The sequence below is a fragment of the Hyla sarda genome, chromosome 10 (genome assembly GCF_029499605.1).
Source record: "Hyla sarda isolate aHylSar1 chromosome 10, aHylSar1.hap1, whole genome shotgun sequence".
Taxonomy (NCBI): Eukaryota; Metazoa; Chordata; class Amphibia; order Anura; family Hylidae; genus Hyla; species Hyla sarda.
This window is the reverse complement of record NC_079198.1, coordinates 131037185-131059584: the sequence shown is the minus strand read 5'-3', so window position 1 is coordinate 131059584 and position 22400 is coordinate 131037185.

Sequence of the window (22400 nt, the reverse complement as noted above, 5' to 3'; positions counted from 1 at the left end):
AAATTTTGATAAATTATTTTCTTTAGGTACTAAGGTCCCCGTTGAGGCTTTTTGACCGATCCTCCAAGTCGTGACAAACACTTCGTCAGCAAGGTTGGTCTATGGTAGTTGGGGGGTCACTCAGGGGTATGTTTATATGCTGTCTTCACGCTCACAGGATATATACTGTACACACGTTCGTAGGGTTTATACTGTACACACGTTCGCATGATTTATACTGTACACACGCTCGCAAGATTTATACTGTACACACGCTCACAGGATTTATACTGTACACATGCTCACAGGATTCATACTGTACTCACGCTCGTGGGACTTATATTGTACTCATGCTCGTAGGGTTTATACTGTACACACGCTTGCAAGATTTATACTGTACACACGCTCGCAGGATTTATACTGTACACAAGCTCGTGGGATTTATACTGTACTCACGCTTGTGGGATTTATACTGTACTCACGCTCGCAGGATTTATACTGTACACACGTTCGAAGGTTTTTTACAGTATACACGCTCTTGGGATTTATACTGTACATACGCTCGCATGATTTAAACAGTATACAAGCTCGTAGGATTTATACTGTACATAGGCTCAGAGGGTTTATACTGTACACTCGCTGGTAGTATTTATACTGTACACATGCTCGTAGGATTCATACTGTACACACGCTTGTGGGATTCATGTTGTACATATGCTCGTAGGATTCATACGGTACATACGCTCGTAGGAGTTATACTGTACATAACACACTCACATACATACGCTCATAGATTCATATCGTACTTATGCTTGTAATTTACATATGCTGGTATTGATTATACTGTTCTTACGCTCATGTTATACATTACATTGTCACGATGCCGGCTGGCAGGTAGTGGATCCTCTGTGCCAGAGAGGGATTGGCGTGGACCGTGCTAGAGGATCGGTTCTAAGTCACTACTGGTTTTCACCAGAGCCCGCCGCAAAGCGGGATGGTCTTGCTGCGGCGGTAGTGACCAGGTCGTATCCCCTAGCAACGGCTCAACCTCTCTGGCTGCTGAAGATAGGCGCGGTACAAGGGAGTAGACAGAAGCAAGGTCGGACGTAGCAGAAGGTCGGGGCAGGCAGCAAGGATCGTAGTCAGGGGCAACGGCAGGAGGTCTGGAACACAGGCTAGGAACACACAGGAAACGCTTTCACTGGCACTAAGGCAACAAGATCCGGCGAGGGAGTGAAGGGGAAGTGAGGTGATATAGGGAAGTGCACAGGTGTAACCACTAATTGGAACCACTGCGCCAATCAGCGGCGCAGTGGCCCTTTAAATCGCAAAGACCCGGCGCGCGCGCGCCCTCGGGAGCGGGGCCGCGCGCGCCGGGACAGAACTGACGGAGAGCGAGTCAGGTACGGGTGCCGGGGTGCGCATCGCGAGCGGGCGCTACCCGCATCGCGAATCGCATCCCGGCCAGAGGCGGTATCGCAGCGCCCCGGGTCCGTGGAACCGACCGGAGCGCTGCAGTGAGAGGAGTGTAGCGAGCGCTCCGGGGAGGAGCGGGGACCCGGAGCGCTCGGCGTAACAGTACCCCCCCCCTTGGGTCTCCCCCTCTTCTTGGAGCCTGAGAACCTGAGGACCAGACTTTTGTCCAGGATATTGTCCTCAGGTTCCCAGGACCTCTCTTCTGGACCACAACCCTCCCAATCCACTAAAAAGAAGGTTTTCCCTCTGACCTTTTTAGATGCTAAAATTTCTCTGACGGAGAAGATGTCCGAGGAGCCGGAGACAGGAGTGGGGGAAACAGATTTGGGAGAGAAACGGTTAATGATAAGTGGTTTAAGAAGAGAAACATGAAAGGCATTAGGAATACGAAGAGAAGGAGGAAGAAGAAGTTTGTAAGAGACAGGATTAATCTGGCGCAAAATCTTGAAAGGACCAAGATAGCGTGGTCCCAACTTATAGCTAGGGACACGGAAGCGGACATATTTGGCGGAGAGCCATACCTTGTCTCCAGGGGAAAAAATGGGAGGAGCTCTTCTTTTCTTATCTGCGAATCTCTTCATGCGTGAAGAAGCCTGTAAGAGAGAATTTTGGGTCTCTCTCCATATGATGGAGAGATCACGAGAAATTTCATCCACAGCGGGCAGACCAGAGGGCAAGGGGGTAGGGAGGGGGGGAAGAGGGTGACGGCCGTACACCACGAAAAACGGGGATTTGGAGGAAGATTCAGAGATTCTGAAATTATACGAGAATTCGGCCCAAGGTAGAAGATCTGCCCAGTCATCCTGGCGGGAGGAAACAAAATGTCGTAAATAGTCACCCAAGATCTGGTTAATTCTTTCTACTTGTCCATTGGATTGAGGATGGTATGCAGAAGAAAAATTTAATTTAATCTTGAGTTGTTTACAGAGAGCCCTCCAGAATTTAGACACAAATTGGACGCCTCTATCCGAGACGATCTGCGTAGGCAACCCGTGAAGACGAAAAATGTGTACAAAAAATTGTTTAGCCAACTGAGGCGCTGAAGGAAGACCAGGAAGAGGGATGAAATGTGCCATTTTGGAGAATCGATCAACGACCACCCAAATAACAGTGTTGCCATGGGATGGGGGTAAGTCAGTAATAAAATCCATACCAATCAGAGACCAAGGTTGTTCGGGAACAGGCAGAGGAAGAAGAAAACCAGCGGGCTTCTGGCGAGGAGTCTTATCCCGGGCACAGATAGTGCAGGCTCGCACAAAGTCCACCACATCAGTCTCTAGAGTCGGCCACCAATAGAAGCGAGAGATGAGTTGCACAGATTTCTTGATGCCCGCATGACCTGCGAGATGGGAGGAGTGACCCCATTTGAGGATTCCGAGGCGTTGGCGTGGAGAAACAAAGGTCTTTCCTGGTGGAGTTTGCCTGATGGAGGCTGGAGAAGTGGAAATCAGGCAGTCAGGAGGAATGATGTGTTGAGGAGAGAGTTCAATTTCAGAAGCATCTGAGGAACGAGAGAGAGCATCGGCCCTAATGTTCTTATCAGCAGGCCGAAAGTGAATTTCAAAATTAAATCGGGCAAAGAACAGAGACCACCTGGCCTGACGAGGATTCAGCCGTTGGGCAGACTCGAGGTATGAGAGGTTCTTGTGATCGGTGTAAATAATAACTGGAAATCTTGATCCCTCCAGCAGATGCCTCCATTCCTCAAGTGCTAATTTAATGGCTAGAAGCTCTCGATCCCCGATGGAGTAGTTCCTCTCCGCCGGAGAGAAGGTCCTAGAAAAAAAACCACAAGTAACAGCATGCCCGGAAGAGTTTTTTTGTAGAAGGACAGCTCCAGCTCCCACTGAGGAGGCATCAACCTCCAATAGGAAGGGTTTAGATGGGTCAGGTCTGGAGAGCACGGGAGCCGAAGAGAAGGCGGACTTGAGTTGTTTAAAGGCGTCTTCCGCTTGAGGAGGCCAAGACTTGGGATCGGCATTTTTTTTGGTTAAAGCCACAATAGGAGCCACAATGGTAGAAAAATGTGGAATAAATTGCCTGTAATAATTGGCGAACCCCAAAAAACGTTGGATGGCACGGAGTCCGGAGGGGCGTGGCCAATCTAAGACGGCAGAGAGTTTATCTGGATCCATTTGTAGTCCCTGGCCAGAGACCAAGTATCCTAGAAAAGGAAGAGATTGGCATTCAAACAGACATTTCTCAATTTTAGCATAGAGTTGATTGTCACGAAGTCTCTGAAGAACCATACGGACATGCTGGCGGTGTTCTTCTAGATTGGCCGAAAAAATTAGGATATCATCAAGATATACAACAACACAGGAGTATAACAGATCACGAAAAATTTCATTAACAAAGTCTTGGAAGACAGCAGGGGCGTTGCACAGGCCAAAGGGCATGACCAGATACTCAAAGTGTCCATCTCTGGTGTTAAATGCTGTTTTCCACTCATCCCCCTCTCTGATGCGGATGAGGTTATAGGCGCCTCTTAAGTCCAATTTAGTAAAGATGTGGGCACCTTGGAGGCGATCAAAGAGTTCAGAGATGAGGGGTAAGGGGTAGCGGTTCTTAACCGTGATTTTATTAAGTCCGCGGTAGTCAATGCAAGGACGTAGAGAGCCATCTTTTTTGGACACAAAGAAAAATCCGGCTCCGGCAGGAGAGGAGGATTTACGGATAAAGCCCTTTTTTAGATTCTCCTGGACGTATTCAGACATGGCAAGAGTCTCTGGGACAGAGAGAGGATAAATTCTGCCCCGGGGTGGAGTAGTGCCCGGGAGGAGGTCGATAGGACAATCATAAGGCCTGTGAGGAGGTAGAGTCTCCGCTTGTTTTTTGCAGAAAACATCCGCGAAGTCCATATAGGCCTTAGGGAGACCGGTTACTGGAGGAAGCACAGAGTTACGGCAAGGGTTACTGGGAACCGGTTTTAGACAGTCCTTGGAACAAGAGGGCCCCCAACTCTTGATCTCCCCAGTGGACCAATCCAGGGTTGGGGAATGAAGTTGAAGCCAGGGAAGTCCAAGGAGAATTTCCGAGGTGCAATTGGGGAGGACCAAAAGTTCAATCCTCTCGTGATGAGATCCGATGCTCATTAGAAGGGGCTCCGTGCGGAAACGTATGGAACAGTCCAATCTTTCATTGTTTATACAATTGATGTAAAGGGGTCTGGTGAGACTGGTCACTGGGATGTTGAACCTGTTGACGAGAGAGGCCAAAATAAAATTTCCTGCAGATCCAGAGTCCAAGAAGGCCACAGAAGAGAAGGAGAAGGCAGAGGCAGACATCCGCACAGGCACAGTAAGACGTGGAGAAGCAGAGTGGACATCAAGGATTGTCTCACCATTGTGCGGAGTCAGGGTACGTCTTTCCAGGCGGGGAGGGCGGATAGGACAATCCCTCAGGAAGTGTTCGGTACTAGCACAGTACAGGCAGAGGTTCTCCATGCGGCGTCGTGTCCTCTCTTGAGATGTCAGGCGAGACCGGTCGACCTGCATAGCCTCCACGGCGGGAGGCACAGGAACAGATTGCAGGGAACCAGAGGAGAGAGGAGCCGAGGAGAAGAAACGCCTCGTGCGAACAGAGTCCATATCTTGGCGGAGCTCCTGACGCCTTTCGGAAAAACGCATGTCAATGCGAGTGGCTAGGTGAATAAGTTCATGAAGATTAGCAGGCATTTCTCGTGCGGCCAGAACATCTTTAATGTTGCTGGATAGGCCTTTTTTAAAGGTCGCGCAGAGGGCCTCATTGTTCCAGGATAATTCAGAAGCAAGAGTACGGAATTGTACGGCATACTCGCCAACGGAAGAATTACCCTGGACCAGGTTCAACAGGGCAGTCTCAGCAGAAGAGGCTCGGGCAGGTTCCTCAAAGACACTTCGAATTTCCGAGAAGAAGGAGTGTACAGAGGCAGTGACGGGGTCATTGCGGTCCCAGAGCGGTGTGGCCCAAGCTAGGGCTTTTCCAGACAGCAGGCTGACTACGAAAGCCACCTTAGACCTTTCAGTGGGGAACTGGTCCGACATCATCTCCAAGTGTAATGAACATTGGGAAAGGAAGCCACGGCAAAGCTTAGAGTCCCCATCAAATTTATCCGGCAAGGATAGTCGTAGTCCAGAAGCGGCCACTCGCTGCGGAGGAGGTACAGGAGCTGGCGGAGGAGATGGTTGCTGGAGCTGTGGTAGTAACTGTTGTAGCATAACAGTCAGTTGAGACAGCTGCTGGCCTTGTTGCGCAATCTGTTGTGACTGCTGGGCGACCACCGTGGTGAGGTCAGCGACAACTGGCAGAGGAACTTCAGCGGGATCCATGGCCGGATCTACTGTCACGATGCCGGCTGGCAGGTAGTGGATCCTCTGTGCCAGAGAGGGATTGGCGTGGACCGTGCTAGAGGATCGGTTCTAAGTCACTACTGGTTTTCACCAGAGCCCGCCGCAAAGCGGGATGGTCTTGCTGCGGCGGTAGTGACCAGGTCGTATCCCCTAGCAACGGCTCAACCTCTCTGGCTGCTGAAGATAGGCGCGGTACAAGGGAGTAGACAGAAGCAAGGTCGGACGTAGCAGAAGGTCGGGGCAGGCAGCAAGGATCGTAGTCAGGGGCAACGGCAGGAGGTCTGGAACACAGGCTAGGAACACACAGGAAACGCTTTCACTGGCACTAAGGCAACAAGATCCGGCGAGGGAGTGAAGGGGAAGTGAGGTGATATAGGGAAGTGCACAGGTGTAACCACTAATTGGAACCACTGCGCCAATCAGCGGCGCAGTGGCCCTTTAAATCGCAAAGACCCGGCGCGCGCGCGCCCTAGGGAGCGGGGCCGCGCGCGCCGGGACAGAACTGACGGAGAGCGAGTCAGGTACGGGAGCCGGGGTGCGCATCGCGAGCGGGCGCTACCCGCATCGCGAATCGCATCCCGGCCAGAGGCGGTATCGCAGCGCCCCGGGTCCGTGGAACCGACCGGAGCGCTGCAGTGAGAGGAGTGTAGCGAGCGCTCCGGGGAGGAGCGGGGACCCGGAGCGCTCGGCGTAACATACATCTGCTTGTTTCTTTGATACTGTGTTGATTGCCATGGTAGCATTTACAGTGGGCATTCGTTCATATAGTTCATTTGTGTATATGCACACATAGTTCAATTGTTCTATACGCTCAAGGTTTCATGCTAATGTCAGTTCATTTAGTTTTTACACGTTATAGTGTTTACAGTGCACTTTTGTGGATTCGTTGTAGTGTCCGCAGTGAATATAGTTGCACAGTGTTGGGGCTCATGCGTTCCTCACTTTAGTATTTATACAGCTCTTGCGATCGGGGCATCATACCTACCATGTCATCAGGGGGTGGTACGCAGTAGTTGTTGCTGACACGTTTTCAGAGCAGCGGCCTCGCGACCCATGGGGGGTTTGTGCCCTTCATGCCTTACATGCCTGCAGGGAGATACATGGCATAGTTGTTGTTACTGACACGCCTTCAGAGCAACAATAACACTACACGTGGGCGGTGTATACCCATTATGCCTGCCACGTATGCAGGGGGGTACATTGCATAATTGTTGTTACTGACATGTCTTCAGAACAACAATAACATGACACATAGGCGGTGTATACCCATTATACCTGCCACATCAGGATGTGTGGAAAAGTTGCTCTATGCATCTGCTCATATATTGGGTTTTGTGCATATGCTCGCTCATACAGTTCATATTAGCCATATGTTCAGTTTGTTCGGTGCACGCGCTTAGAGTTTTATACATATGCCTATATAGTTTTGTCTGTGTATACGGTCGTGGATTGTTTGTGCATGCGGTCGTGGTGTTAGTGAGGTACATATGGCCTTGATGGTTATATTGGGCCCACGTTCATATTGTCATGTCTGCATATGGGTCAAGGAGTCATGCTAGGCATACCTTTATGGTGTTCATGTTCAGTATACATTCATAGGTTTATTAGGTACATATGTTTCATGATGTTTTGCTGTGCTATGTTATGGTGTTTAGACCATACAGCTATGTCTTTGACACTGCACAGGTTTTTATGGCATTGGGCGAATCTTTGCTCTGATAATTCGGTGGGTCACCTTTTTATTAACATTGAGTCGTGCATACGAAAATAGCCGGGGATTCGGTTTATTACTTGCCAAGTCGTCAGGTCAAGCATGGTTACGACCTGTCTCAGCTTCAGGTTGATGTCGATATTAATAATCATATACATTGCTTGAGGCTTTTAAATTCGGCTAGACCAGTCACGTTTTCAGGTCAGCCCGGATACAACCTGACACGACTTCAGGTTGGCGACGATGTCATCATTTATGTTGTGTTATTCAGCCGTTGGGTTATGCACAGGGATATAGCTTGACCTTTCCATTGCGAATTGACACATCTATAGGTCAATCATGGTTACAACCTGTCTCGACTTTAGGTTGACGTCGATACTACTAGTCATACATGTTGGTTGAAGCTTTTAATTCGGCTAGACCAGTCATGCCTACAGGTTACAACCTGACACAACTTCAGGTTGATGGCAATGTCATTGCATGCGTTGTGTTTATTCAGCAGTTGGGTTTTGCTACAGCGATAGTTTTATATTGCCATATTTAATTGCTACGTCTTTAGGTCTATCATGGTTACAACCTGTTTTGGTTAAGGTTGACAGTCATACTATTGGTTTCAGATTTGGTTGAGTCTTTCATTTGTTTTTAAATACTTACACAATATTTTACACTAGAGACCCAGAGGATGTTTCGCGTGCCATTTCATTCCTATTTGCATTCATCGGGTTTTGCCACTCTTCTTTACATCCATCATAATACTATCAAAGTATATCTGTCAGGTATCCAGCAGAATATCACATGGTCTTGCTCTGACAGGGCGTCATTGCTTGCGTCCCATGCCATAAAATCTGCCCTGAAGAGTCCACAAAGAGGGAGGTTTGCAAGCCATTTACCCGTCAGCCTGGCAGCTGGCTTAGTTAGTTTGTTAGCTGGTGGTTTTGGTAATTCTCCATTGAGACACCAGGACAGCTTAACGTTAGAGGGCGCGCTGTTCTTGAGTTGTCGTGGTTTCCTAAGGTTGAGGGGAATTACATGTAGGTGCATGGCCGTAGTTACATTAACGTCGTTGGGATGCAGTTTATTATGCATTGAAATTGTATAGCAGAAGAATGTCCTGGTCCGGTCAGGTTATTATCATACGGCATTTTCCCAAGTCCCACGAGTGATGCTCAGCTCGAGTGAGGCAAGCTTTGCTTACACATGTCTAGCATCCAACGGGATCAGCCGCTGCTATTCTTTAGGAGGTCGGCACTCACTACTACGTTGTTTGTCAAACACGCATGTATTCTTGTTAAATCCTTTTGTAGTGATCCGTCCATTATGTCCAGTCATTCTCTAAGCATTGGGGCTGCTGCACCGACGTCACATCATGGTGTGCCACAATATGTAGTTAGGAAATAGGGGTGCTGGGAATTCAGTGCTACGTGCACTGTACCCCCATTCCATAATCAGTAATGGACGATGCATTTCAGTAATTGGTGACGTGGTTATTGTGCATGTTAAAAGTGTTTTGTTCTGATTCTGGGTTTTTGTCTTCTATTTTTCAGGTGTACTCCTACGCGACAGTATATAGCACAACTCTAACTGCCTAGATAGGTTCAAGGATTTAGTAAGGAATAGGAGTTTAGTAAGAGGTTCAGTTAGGTAGGCTCACTATACTAATGAGCACCGACCACAAATATATACTATAGGAATATTTCAATGGACAAGTGACTTAAAGGAAAACTGTCATCAGCGTTAAATGCACAAACCTTCTGGTACAGGTGTAGAGTGCGGATGACACTCATGATAACCATACTACCCTGCCCCTATTCTGTGGTCCCCTCTCCTGATATTTTTCTCTGTATCCTCCTTTTTGGTGGCAGGCTTGGGGCATAAGCGGAGCTTCCTGACTTCACACTGATGTTTCCTCAGGCCTGGTTGCCGCAGGGACCAGCAGAGACACAGCAGCGGTGACATCAGGAAGCTCTGCCCATGCCCCAAGCCCGCTGCCAAATGTAACATACGGAGCAAGATACTGGGACTACAAGACCACAGAACGTGGGATACGTAAGTATGGTTGTCATCAGTGCCACCCACACTACACCCCTGTACCAACAGGTTTATGCAGATAACACACATCCTCCCTGAGGTGAACTTGAAGGTTCTCTAATTTATTCTACAGTACAGCGAATACATAACTAAGGCTGGGATTACTCCTTCTTATTGATCTGGATACACATCCACTTACAGGTCACCTGTGTGGGTCCAAATTACGACAAGAGGTATAACGTGGGAAAAACGAGAAAAGCTACATTAATGAATACACAGACAAGCTGCTATGAAGTAAATAATGTGCTGATCTGTTTATTAGGCAGAGATACCCACCTCTTATGCACTGGGTATATACTGAGTGTATGTCACACAATGTTATACATTTATACATAGCAATTAACCAGAGGACACCTGCTTGCTATCTCAGACATTGGCCAATCTCCCAGAAACTCCTCAGCTCACTGTTATCTGCTCAGCCATTCCTTCTTGAGAACTCATAAACTGATACAAAGTAGAATAAAATACTAAGCCTTTCTCAAATTCAGCTTATTTTCTAACAAATGATGTACTTTGAGAATATTAACTGTTTAGTAATCCTTATACTTTCTATTATTATTTTTTATTTATTTTTATTTATTTATTTAAAGAGTACCTGTCACAAAATAAACTTTTCTAAACTAACTCAGGCTAAGTTCTCTGTTTTCTCCCAGCGGGAGAAAGTGGGTGTTTCCCAGCAGGCATGACATCATTGAAGCCTATTGGGTGACAACTTCTGCCCTCACATCATTGCAGTGCTGTGATGAATAGAAGACCTCAAGAAGACCTCAAGCTCTGTGTGGCAGCTTTCAGTCTGTGTATCTTTCAGTGAGGTTTTTTGCAACTGTCAATCAAACTCAGTGCAGAGAAACATTTTCTGTGTTTGGTCTCCTGCCATTACAAGCAGGAGACCAAAATCTGAGATTTAGACCAGACGGAATGTGTCCTGGCCAAGAAGGGAGACCCCTGGTGGGCAGAAGTTTACAGCAGAAAACTAACATAAAACATTTTTTTTTTTTAATGGAAGCCAAGTACAAAAGTTGCTTATCTGGCATAAGAGATCATATATTAAAAATTATGTTTAATGACAGTGCCCATTTAAAACAGAAATAATATACAATCTAATATATAATATACAATACATATGATGTCAATCTCACATATTCCATAAACTGTTTTTGGGGGGAGAGAAAATCATACCCTTCGTATTATCAATTTGGTCAAACCCAAAAATTTTACAATAATATACAATCTAATATATAATATGCAATACATATGATAATATCAATCTCACATATTTCACAAACTGTTTGGGGGGGGGGGGAGGGGGAGGCCATATACTTAGTATTATTCATTTGGTCAAACCCAAAAGTTATATAATAATATCTCTATACTAAACTCAACCACACCCTCCAGCCCAATATTTAAAATCAGCGCTCTTGTACACCACAGAATCTCAACTGAAAAATCTCTTCAACTTGTCAAGTACTTTTTGCCAAAAATTGTGTAGCTTCTCACACTCAGGGAACATATAAACTAATCCTGCCTCCTCTTTCTGACACCTTGGGCATTTAGTCTCTCCTCAAACCCATTTTACCTCGTGACAATGGGGAATAATGTCATCTGTGAATTGTCTTAAAAAAATTGATTTTGTGATTACTTTTAACTGAAGCCTTTGAGATATCATTAACTACCAGCTTCCAATCCTTTATAGTGATTTCCCCCAATTATTGTGCCTTTTTTCTCTACTCCTGGATAACTTTTAAAAATCATACTTTCCAACAATTTCTTTTACAATTTTCCCATTTTGTTATGTAATTTCTATGGCTACAGACCTGTGAATAACATTTCTGTAGTGATCCCAGTGTTTTTTGGCACAAGATACACTTCTCACTACATTGACTTGTACTGCTTCATATCTTGCTTTGCATTTCGATGCACTATATGAATTTATTAAGAATTAATTTCTGTGTATTTATTTGTTAAACGAAAGGACTTGTGAGAAGTACCCAGCTTTATTTCAGTCATTTGACAAAAGTCTACATGTTTGTGTATTGTTCCTTTTATATGTTAATACCCAACGCATAGTGCCAGTGCAAAGACCCTATTTTGTCTACACCCATTTGTTTTGTTCTGTTTGTGATAGGGGGCTGAATGAGGGGTGAAGACGAGGGGGACTGCTAAGATCTAGTGTCTGCAGTCAGCTGCAGATAAAATGGCGGCATCTTCACTTCTCCGTGAAGGAGAGGATGGTGTAAAAAATGGGGCCAACTACCAAGATGTAGGGATTTCAAGAAGAAGTTCACAGATTGCTGCTAAAGGGGTGAGTCCCAAAATAATTTAATCAGTAGCCATGATGGTCATGTGAACAGAGCCTAACATACAGGACATAGTTTATTAGGGACTATTCCGGCTATAACCTCTATAAAATCCTGTTAGAAGCCTCATAGAAATGAAATAACAATCATTTTACTATTCATCTTAGGGACATTATTCTGCCATCACTTGACATCTTGTCACAATATAGACATATGATCATAAGAAGTGACAACGTGTTTTCTTATGACTCTGAGAAAAGTCAACAAAACCGAATATTTCATCACCCATCGACAGTAAGATGCTTAGAGTGTGAATATTCAATGGATCCTGTCATGTTATGGTGGAGTTAGTTTATTATTTTTTGTCTCTATGGAATGGACATTATCAGAAATGTAACTTACAGCTTCAGGTTCTTAATACAAAATCTGACATATAGTTCCTTAGCCACATGTACCATGTTTGTTATTGGTGTATTGTTTAGTTAGAAGAGAAGCTGACTAGCTACACACCTGATTATGTGACGGGTGCAGCAAAACATGTAAGGGAGGCGATGGGTTAATCCCTCGCCGCAAGTGGACGTTCATTAATGTCCATCTGCGGCTCCTGAGGTATGACACGTGCTCAGCAGGTGAGCGCACATCATACCAGTGGGTCCCAGTTGCTATAAGCAATCGGGACCCACAGCTAATGCCGGATATCGCTGATCGGGCTGATGTTTCGCATTAAAGTTTATCACCGTGTCTGAAGTTAAATTGAAAGCTCCCTGGCAGCTCCGTTGGGCTGATTGGGACCATAGCCTGAAATCCAGGCTTGAGCAATCGACTGCCAATAACACTGATCAATGCAATGCAATGGCATTGGTCAGTGTATTGATTCAATGTACAGCATGTTTTAGTCCCCTATGGGGGCTAAAAGATTGCAACAACAAAAAAAGAGAAAGAAGTAAATAAAGATCATTTAACAAATTTGGGTAGAAAAACAGACATGGTGCACATCTACAATCTTGTATAATGATCTGATTGCTTCTCAGCATAATATCAAAAACTAACAGGTTGTTAGTATACATTTTTGATCAAAAAGTACAAGTCCACTCGCCGCGTCAAGGCCACCTATCCAGAGTGGGTCCCTAACGTCCCTAGCATAAAATGGCGCAGCACTGGGCGGCGACCACCACCGCCGCGACACCAGTGCCCACGCGGGGGAACGACCCACTGGCAGAGCGGCCCCAATGCCACTCAAACCAGTCTATGGGCCGCACCCGCCCGCAGACACAGCGCCATGGCAGCAACGGACGCCGCCCAGCACAACACCAGTGTGAACAAGGTATAATAGCTCACTTACCATGCTCTCCCAGTCAGACTGGAGGCTGCTAAGAAAGAAATGGCCCATGTGTAGCTAACTACTACTTATATAGGGTTGGGCTGAGAGCGTGGGTAAGAGTGCAGCACATGTTCAAACAAAAAAAAAGGAGGGGATAAAAATCACAGTGTGAATTCGGGTAGAAAAAGAGACATGGTGCACATCTACAATCTTGTATAATGATCTGATTGCTTCTCAGCATAATATCAAAAACTAACAGGTTGTTAGTATACATTTTTGATCAAAAAGTACAAGCCCACTCGACACGTCAAGGCCCCCTATGTCTGTTTTTCTACCCGTATTCACAAAGATCATTTAACCCCTCCCCTAATAAAAGTTTGAATCACCCCCCTCTTTCCATTTAAAAAAAAAAACTGTGTAAATAAAATTAAACATATGTAGTATCGCCACATACGTAAATGTCCGAACTATAAAGAAATATAGTTAATTAAACCGCATTGTCAATGGCGTACGCACAAAAAAAATCCAAAATAGCGTATTTTTGGTCACTTTTCATATCATGAAAAATGAATAAAAAGCAATAAAAAAAAGTCCGATCAAAACAAAAATGGTACCACTAAAAACTTCAAATCATGGCACAAAAAATATGCCTTCATACCACCCCGCACGCAGAAAAATAAAAACGTAGGGGTCAGAAAATGCCAATTTTAAACGTATCAATTTACGTGCATGTAGTTATGACTTTTTCCAGAAGTAAGACAAAATCCAACCTATATAAGTTGGGTATCATTTTAATTTTATGGACCTGCAAAAAATGTACTGCATAGAAACGGGAACCCCCAAAATTTACAAAATGTTTTTTCTTCAATTTTGGCACACAATGATTTTTTTTTTTTTTGTCACAGATTTTTGGGTAAAATCACTGATGTCATTGCAAAGTAGAATTGGTGGTGAAATAAATAAGCCATCAAATGGAATTTTAGGTGCAAAATTTAAAGGATTATGATTTTTAAAAGGTAAAGAGGAAAACATTAAAGTGGAAAAACGCTCGGTCCTTAAGGGGTTAATATTTTTATATAGTTTTTGTTACATTTTACTATGTTTTTTGTTTTTTTGGGATGTAATGTGACCAAAATCAGCAATGTTTGCGTTTGCCATTTTTTTGCATTTGTGCCATTCACAGTGAAGGATCAAAAGCATGATGAATAAATAGATGGGACAATTACACACGTGGCGATACCAAATATGTTTAATTTTATTATTTTTTCATATTTTTTTATGGAAAATAGGAAAAGGAGGGTGATTATAACTTTTAATATGGAAGTGGTTTATGGATGTTTTTCAACCTTTTTTTTTTTTTTTTTTTGTACACTTCATTAGTCCCTATAAGGGACTTTTATGATGAATCATTAGATTTCATCCATAGAATTCCATTGATTTGTGTGATCTGTGCTCAGCCAGGCTCAGTCAAATGAAGAGGTGCTAAATCAGCTCAGTAGAGACTCATTAGGTATATAGGTTTAACTTGATGGACTCTGGTCTTTTTTCAACCTTATGAACTATGTTACTATGTTACTAAACACTAATGATGCAGATGTAAGCCCTCCGGCTACCTCCACAGTGGATCACCTCCGCTTCTACCCACGCAATCGTGCTGTGGGTGTGGGGCCATCCTACCCTCTGGACCAACAGGGAGCATTTACAGCGGCAATCTAAAGGGTTATTAGCCAGACGCACCGTGTCGGCTATTAGCGGCAGCCCCTAGCTAGAAGAATTAGGAGGGGACTACTGGGAATTGTCAATGACGGACATCGGATCAATCTCCAATGTCTGTCATTACAGGCAGATGTCAGCTGCTGATAGCAGCAGGCATCTCCCGTTTATGACGTGGACCCAACCCGTGGGCCACGTCATGTCCTCACCCGAACTATGATGTACATGCATGGATCAGGAGGGGGATAAGCCATGGCCACTGAAATTATCGGCAGAAAATTCCATAAGCTGAAAATGATGGAAGGGGCTTTTTCAGACGGTAATTTTTGCCGGCCAAAATTTAGGTGCATCCCTAAAAAAAAAAGTATCCCTTAGCAACTATGAATTTTAACCAATAAAGAAGTTCCTTTTGCATGAGAGTCTGCGCTGGACATCCCTTCCTTTGTTCATTACTAAAAAAAAAAAGTGCCACAACCGAAACCTCAATTTTTTTTTCAAAGCACCACAAGTGAGCTAGGAAAAAGTGATGAGAAAAAAAGAGTGATTAATATTTGTATAACATAAATTATACAGGTTTTTAATATGTCCCCCACCGTGTACACAATTTTTATTTTATTACAAGACTGGAGGCTTCATTTTGCAAACTCTTCGTTTACTACTCAGGTGTTAGCAGCAAGGTATAATCACAAGGTACATAGAAAAAAACGTTACATATGCAAATAAGGTGTGTCAGGTAACCAATCAGGTGCTAGCATAGGTGATAAGAGACAAGGTAACGTACAATACTTCCTTTTCTTTGCTGCTCCGCTCAGAAGTTAAGTATTCATCAAATTTGCTCTTGTCTCATATACTCTTATAACGTTTTTTCTCACATTAATTCACATTATATATATATTGTGAGTATTATCATATATATATAAACATTCTACAGTTTTTTCATCACCTCCAATTCTATATTTTCCTCTTTGTCACCATATCAATACTGCCGTCCGTTCCATTGTCCTCTTATCACCACATGTAACATATATACACTTTCCCAAGCTTTCCCCTGGGTTTATCTTACTTTCGCATCCTCACTCTTACCTCCGTCTCTTATATACTTCTCTTTCAAGAAAATACCCATTAATCTTCCCCTCGGTTTCGCTGGTCTCGGCACTGCCGGACTTCTCGCGATATCACGTGAGCTGGTCCTCAGCTTCGCGCTCTTTCACCTCCCGTTCTGTGACTGAAATTCCTGTCAGTCAGAACTTGGTTACTCCGGAGACGGCCGCGTCAGCATTTAGCTAGTGCTTCCCAGTCATTTCTTAGCCTGTGGCGCCACCTACTGACAAAAACTGGTATTTACCATCCAATATTGCGAATTGGATAGGAGAAATAGGTTTACTCCTTGTGTCATATATATATATATATATATATATATATATATATATATATATATATATATATATATTAAACTATACATATATAATTCCCCTATATATATTCTCCATATCATTTAGTATATATATATTACAATATGGCCGACGAGGATACATCTAAGGATATGGGGTCCACTTGTAATTTTCAAATTATGGATGGCAATGCCATACAATCTATGGTGAACCTGTCGATTCAAAATGCAATGTCCAGCATACCAGAAATTGTGGCTCAATCAGTAGCCTTGGTCATGTCCCATCCTAATTACCAAAAATCCCCCAAAGCTGGATCATCTACCCCGTCGGATCAATTTTGGTCCGCGGAGGATTCCACATCCAAATTAGCCAAAGGATGGGGGAAATCTGGGAAGGCCTCCTATAAACGGCCTATGCCTACTACCGGTCCTTCAAAATCTTATAAAAAGTCTAACGTTACTAAGGATCAGAACCCTTGTCCTGCTACTACAAAGAGCAGATATACTGATGCTAAAAAGTCGCATCCCATACCCTCCACCCGGGAGGAGAAACATGACAGCCGGGTTAAGAGAGTATCCCGTAGAGAGAAACCGGACTCTTACAACACTTCCCCTGACCAATCCTCATCTGAGGAAGGGGAGATTTCTGAGGGGTATTCAGACTCCGAGTATGAGGACATCTCTGAGAATGAGGAATCTCCAGTAACAACTGAGATCCCTAAGACAGTTATTATGGACAGTGCGGGTACTCCGTACTTTGACCCCAGTCTACTTAAACACCCCCGTTCTGGGGAATGGGAACCTCAACCCCAGGTATCCCAATTTTTGAACCTTTGGGTAAGGAAACCCATTGATAAGGCTACCCACAACAGACTACGGGCAGAATGCCCACGACCTAGTATCCCTAACAAGCTATCCATTACTCCAGAGATCGATCCTCCACTGGTTAAATACCTTAATAATACGGGTAAAAATCCCAAAAAAGGAGTAGATCGGTCCTTTAGGACAATCCAAGACAGGTTTTTGGACCAACTTGGTCCATTGGCAAAAATTTTAGACCTCACAGAGGAAGCCAATACCTTGGGTAACCCAGTGAATTTAGAGGTCCTTAAAGGCTGGGCTCAAAGGGCCCTATGCATTTTTGGTGGCATTAACACTACCATCTGCACTGAACGTAAGAGGTCCATCCTTTTAAAATTGGATCCACAATTAATTAACTTAGCTACAACAGAACCGGAATCCCCCACTGATGGCCTCCTCTTCGGTGATGACTTCATCAAAGAGATAAATAAATATGTGTCTCTCTTTTCATCACTGAATAAAGCCCAATCTTCCCTCAAGAAGGTTTTTCAACCTCGGGTTTTACCCAGGGCTGGGAAAAGAAGGGGCAATTTTCCCAGCCGCCAGTCTCAGGAGAGACAATATAATTGTGCCCCCCCAAGACCAGACAGGTTCCAGAATCCTGCCCCTGCCTATCAACTAAGTCCCTTCTTCCCCACAAGAGGAAGACCATGGAGAGCCAGAGGTCACCGCGGATACCCCAGATCCAGACCCAACAACGGTAAGTCCTTATCCGATGTTTTCTTCCCCACTTCCATTGGGAGGAAGGATTGCATATTTTTCCCATATTTGGGCCATGGTAACATCCGACCCTTGGGTCCTAAACTCAATCCTAGGTTATCAGATAGAATTTGTCCAAACTCCAATTCAATGTTCAATTCCACAACCAATTAATTTCTCAGAGGAGAACAAATCCCTTATAGAAATAGAAATCAAGGAGTTAATGTTACGCCGAGCGCTCCGGGTCCCTGCTCCTCCCCGGAGCGCTCACAGCGTCTCTCTCCCTGCAGCGCCCCGGTCAGACCCGCTGACCGGGAGCGCTGCACTGACATTGCCGGCGGGGATGCGATTCGCATAGCGGGACGCGCCCGCTCGCGAATCGCATCCCAAGTCACTTACCCGTCCCGGTCCCCGGCTGTCATGTGCTGGCGCGCCCGGCTCCGCTCTCTAGGGCGCGCGCGCGCCAGCTCTCTGAGACTTAAAGGGCCAGTGCACCAATGATTGGTGCCTGGCCCAATTAGCTTAATTAGCTTCCACCTGCTCCCTGGCTATATCACATCACTTCCCCTGCACTCCCTTGCCGGATCTTGTTGCCTTGTGCCAGTGAAAGCGTTTAGTGTTGTCCAAGCCTGTGTTACCTGATCTCCTGCTATCCATATTGACTACGAACCTTGCCGCCTGCCCCGACCTTCTGCTACGTCTGACCTTGCCTCTGCCTAGTCCTTCTGTCCCACGCCTTCTCAGCAGTCAGCGAGGTTGAGCCGTTGCTAGTGGATACGACCTGGTTGCTACCGCCGCAGCAAGACCATCCCGCTTTGCGGCGGGCTCTGGTGAACACCAGTAGCCACTTAGAACCGGTCCACCGGCACGGTCCACGCCAATCCCTCGCTGACACAGTGGATCCACAACCTGTAAGCCGAATCGTGACAGTAGATCCGGCCATGGATCCCGCTGAGGTGCCGCTGCCAAGTCTCGCTGACCTTACCACGGTGGTCGTTCAGCAATCGCAGCAAATTGCCCAACAAGGACAGCAGCTGTCGCAGTTGACCGCCACGTTAGAGCAACTTCTGCCTCTGCTACAGCAGCAACCATCTCCTCCGCCAGCTCCTGCACCTTCTCCGCAGCGAGTAGCCGCTCCTAGCCTCCGCTTGTCCCTGCCGGACAAATTTTATGGGGACTCCTACAGAACGGTCTAAGGTGTCGTTCGTAGTGAGCCTTCTTTCAGGAAAGGCCTTGTCTTGGGCCACACCGCTCTGGGACCGCAATGATCCTGCCACAGCCACAGTCCAGTCCTTCTTCGCTGAAGTCCGTAGTGTCTTCGAGGAACCAGCCCGAGCTTCTTCTGCCGAGACTGCCCTGCTGAACCTGGTCCAGGGTAATTCTTCAGTAGGCGAGTACGCCATCCAATTTCGTACTCTCGCTTCTGAATTATCTTGGAATAACGAGGCTCTCTGCGCGACCTTTAAAAAAGGCCTATCCAGTAACATCAAGGATGTGCTGGCCGCACGAGAGATTCCTGCCAACCTGCAAGAACTTATCCATTTGGCCACCCGCATTGACATGCGTTTTTCTGAGAGACACCAGGAGCTCCGCCAGGAAAAAGACTTAGATCTCTGGGCACCTCTCCCACAGTATCCTTTGCAATCTACGCCTGGGCCTCCCACCGAGGAGGCCATGCAAGTGGATCGGTCTCGCCTGACCCAGGAAGAGAGGAATCGCCGTAGGGAAGAAAATCTTTGTCTGTACTGTGCCAGTACCGAGCATTTCTTGGTGGATTGCCCTATTTGTCCTCCACGTCTAGGAAACGCACGCACGTACCCAGCTCACGTGGGTGTAGCGTCTCTTGGTTCAAAGTCTGCTGCTCCACGTCTCACGGTGCCCGTGCGGATTTCTCCTTCTGCCAACTCCTCCCTCTCAGCCGTGGCCTGCTTGGACTCTGGTGCCTTTGGGAATTTTATTCTGGATTCTTTGGTGAATAAGTTCTGCATCCCGGTGACCCGTCTCGTCAAGCCGCTCTACATTTCCGCGGTCAACGGAGTTAGATTGGATTGCACCGTGCGTTACCGCACAAAACCCCTCTTAATGTGCATTGGACCCCATCACGAAATGATTGCATTTTTCGTCCTTCCCAACTGCACCTCTGAGGTCCTCCTCGGTCTGCCATGGCTCCAGCTTCATTCTCCCACCCTTGATTGGACCACCGGGGAGATCAAGAACTGGGACTCTGCTTGCCACAAGAAATGCCTCTCCCCCCCTCCCAGTCCCGTCAGGCAAGCCTCAGTGCCTCCTCCTACACCTGGTCCACCCAAGGCTTATCTGGACTGTGCCTTGCCTCCTCATGGCCCCCGTCCTGGTGACACCCTGCCCCGTGCCAAGCTTCACCCTTTGCCCTCCCTCCCCATTCCCACTCCTGCTGTACTGCCTGCCTTTGAGGAAACCCTACATTCACTCCCGGTGTCCTCGTCCCAGGTAAAGCAGTTGCCGGACAAAAAAAGGAGGAGACCTAAGGGGGGGGGGGTACTGTTACGCCGAGCGCTCCGGGTCCCTGCTCCTCCCCCGAGCGCTCACGGCGTCTCTCTCCCTGCAGCGCCCCGGTCAGACCAGCTGACCGGGAGCACTGCACTGACATTGCCGGCGGGGATGCGATTCGCATAGCGGGACGCGCCCGCTCGCGAATCGCATCCCAAGTCACTTACCCGGTCCCCGGCTGTCATGTGCTGGCGCGCGCGGCTCCGCTCTCTAGGGCGCGCGCGCCCCAGCTCTCTGAGACTTAAAGGGCCTGTGCACCAATGATTGGTGCCTGGCCCAATTAGCTTAATTAGCTTCCACCTGCTCCCTGGCTATATCACATCACTTCACCTGCACTCCCTTGCCGGATCTTGTTGCCTTGTGCCAGTGAAAGCGTTTAGTGTTGTCCAAGCCTGTGTTACCTGATCTCCTGCTATCCATATTGACTACGAACCTTGCCGCCTGCCCCGACCTTCTGCTACGTCTGACCTTGCCTCTGCCTAGTCCTTCTGTCCCATGCCTTCTCAGCAGTCAGCGCGGTTGAGCCGTTGCTAGTGGATACGACCTGGTAGCTACCGCCGCAGCAAGACCAACCCGCTTTGCGGCGGGCTCTGGTGAACACCAGTAGCCACTTAGAACCGGTCCACCGGCACGGTCCATGCCAATCCCTCGCTGACACAGTGGATCCACAACCTGTAAGCCGAATCGTGACAGTTAATTTCCAAAAATGCAATCATTCAGGTACCCTTACATTCTCAAGGTTTCCTGAGCAACCTTTTTCTAGTGAAAAAGAAGGACGGGGGATACAGACCTGTCATAAATCTAAAAAATGTAAATAATTATGTGATCTATCAACATTTCAAGATGGAGGGCATCCACCTTCTGAGAGATCTGCTATTACCAGACGACTGGTTAGTGAAAATAGATCTCAAGGATGCATACCTCACAGTTCCAATACATCACGAATCTCAACCATACCTCCAATTTTTATGGAAGGATCAAAGATGGCAGTTCACCTGCCTAACATTCGGCCTATCCTCTGCCCCATAGTGCTTTACAAAGCTACTCAAACCAGTTGTGGCAGTTCTAAGGGCACGTGGAGTCCGTCTGATTATATATCTGGACGACATCCTTCTTATGGCCCAATCTTTATCTCTAATTCGACTCCACATTCAATGGACTCTATCTCTTCTCTCCAATCTGGGCTTTATTATCAACACGGAAAAATCCATCCTTGTCCCCTCCAAGGAGGTAGAGTTTTTGGGGTTCTTAATAAACATCCAATCTGCCCTACTCAGCCTCCCTCCCAGGAGGATGAAGACCATTCGGAGTGAAATCTATTCCATCCTAAACAAACAGTCTCTCTTCGTTCCATAGCCCGGGTAGTGGGTCTTCTTTCTGCTTCGATCCAAGCAATTTTCCCTAACTAAATGAAAAAGCGAAAATTTTCTGTAAAAATTAGAACAATAAAGCTTTATGACATTACACCCACAAGTTCTCAATAGAGTTTAGGTCAGGTGAAGATGTAGGCCATATCATTAATCTTTCATCTTAAGGGAAGGTTCACACACAGCACATATTGTGCATATTTCACACTGTGAGAAAGCCACCGGGCAGCCGCCAATACTCCGCCTATGCGCTATGAGCAGATTTCCGTGCCACATCCCTGTTTGTGTAGTAAGGTTTGAAGGTTTGGAACAAAAATGATCAGAATGTTGGGGTGCGGGCCCATAGATCATGGGGGGTCCCAGGGGCCAGGTTCTAGCAGTCGGACCCCAGACATCAGACATTTTATCCCCTATCCTTTGGATAGTGTATACAATGTCTGGGGGCAAAGTATTCCTTTAAGTTTGAGGTTAAATAAAACATCTTTTTTTTTTTACTAAAGATTAGCAGTTTAGACCATCTGATACCTTAGTTCCCTGATTGAACCTACTGGACATGCGTCTTTTTTCAACTGTACTAACCATGTAACCTATGACACAGTGGATTGGCCCTGTTCATGACACTAAAGGTGTATCTGTCA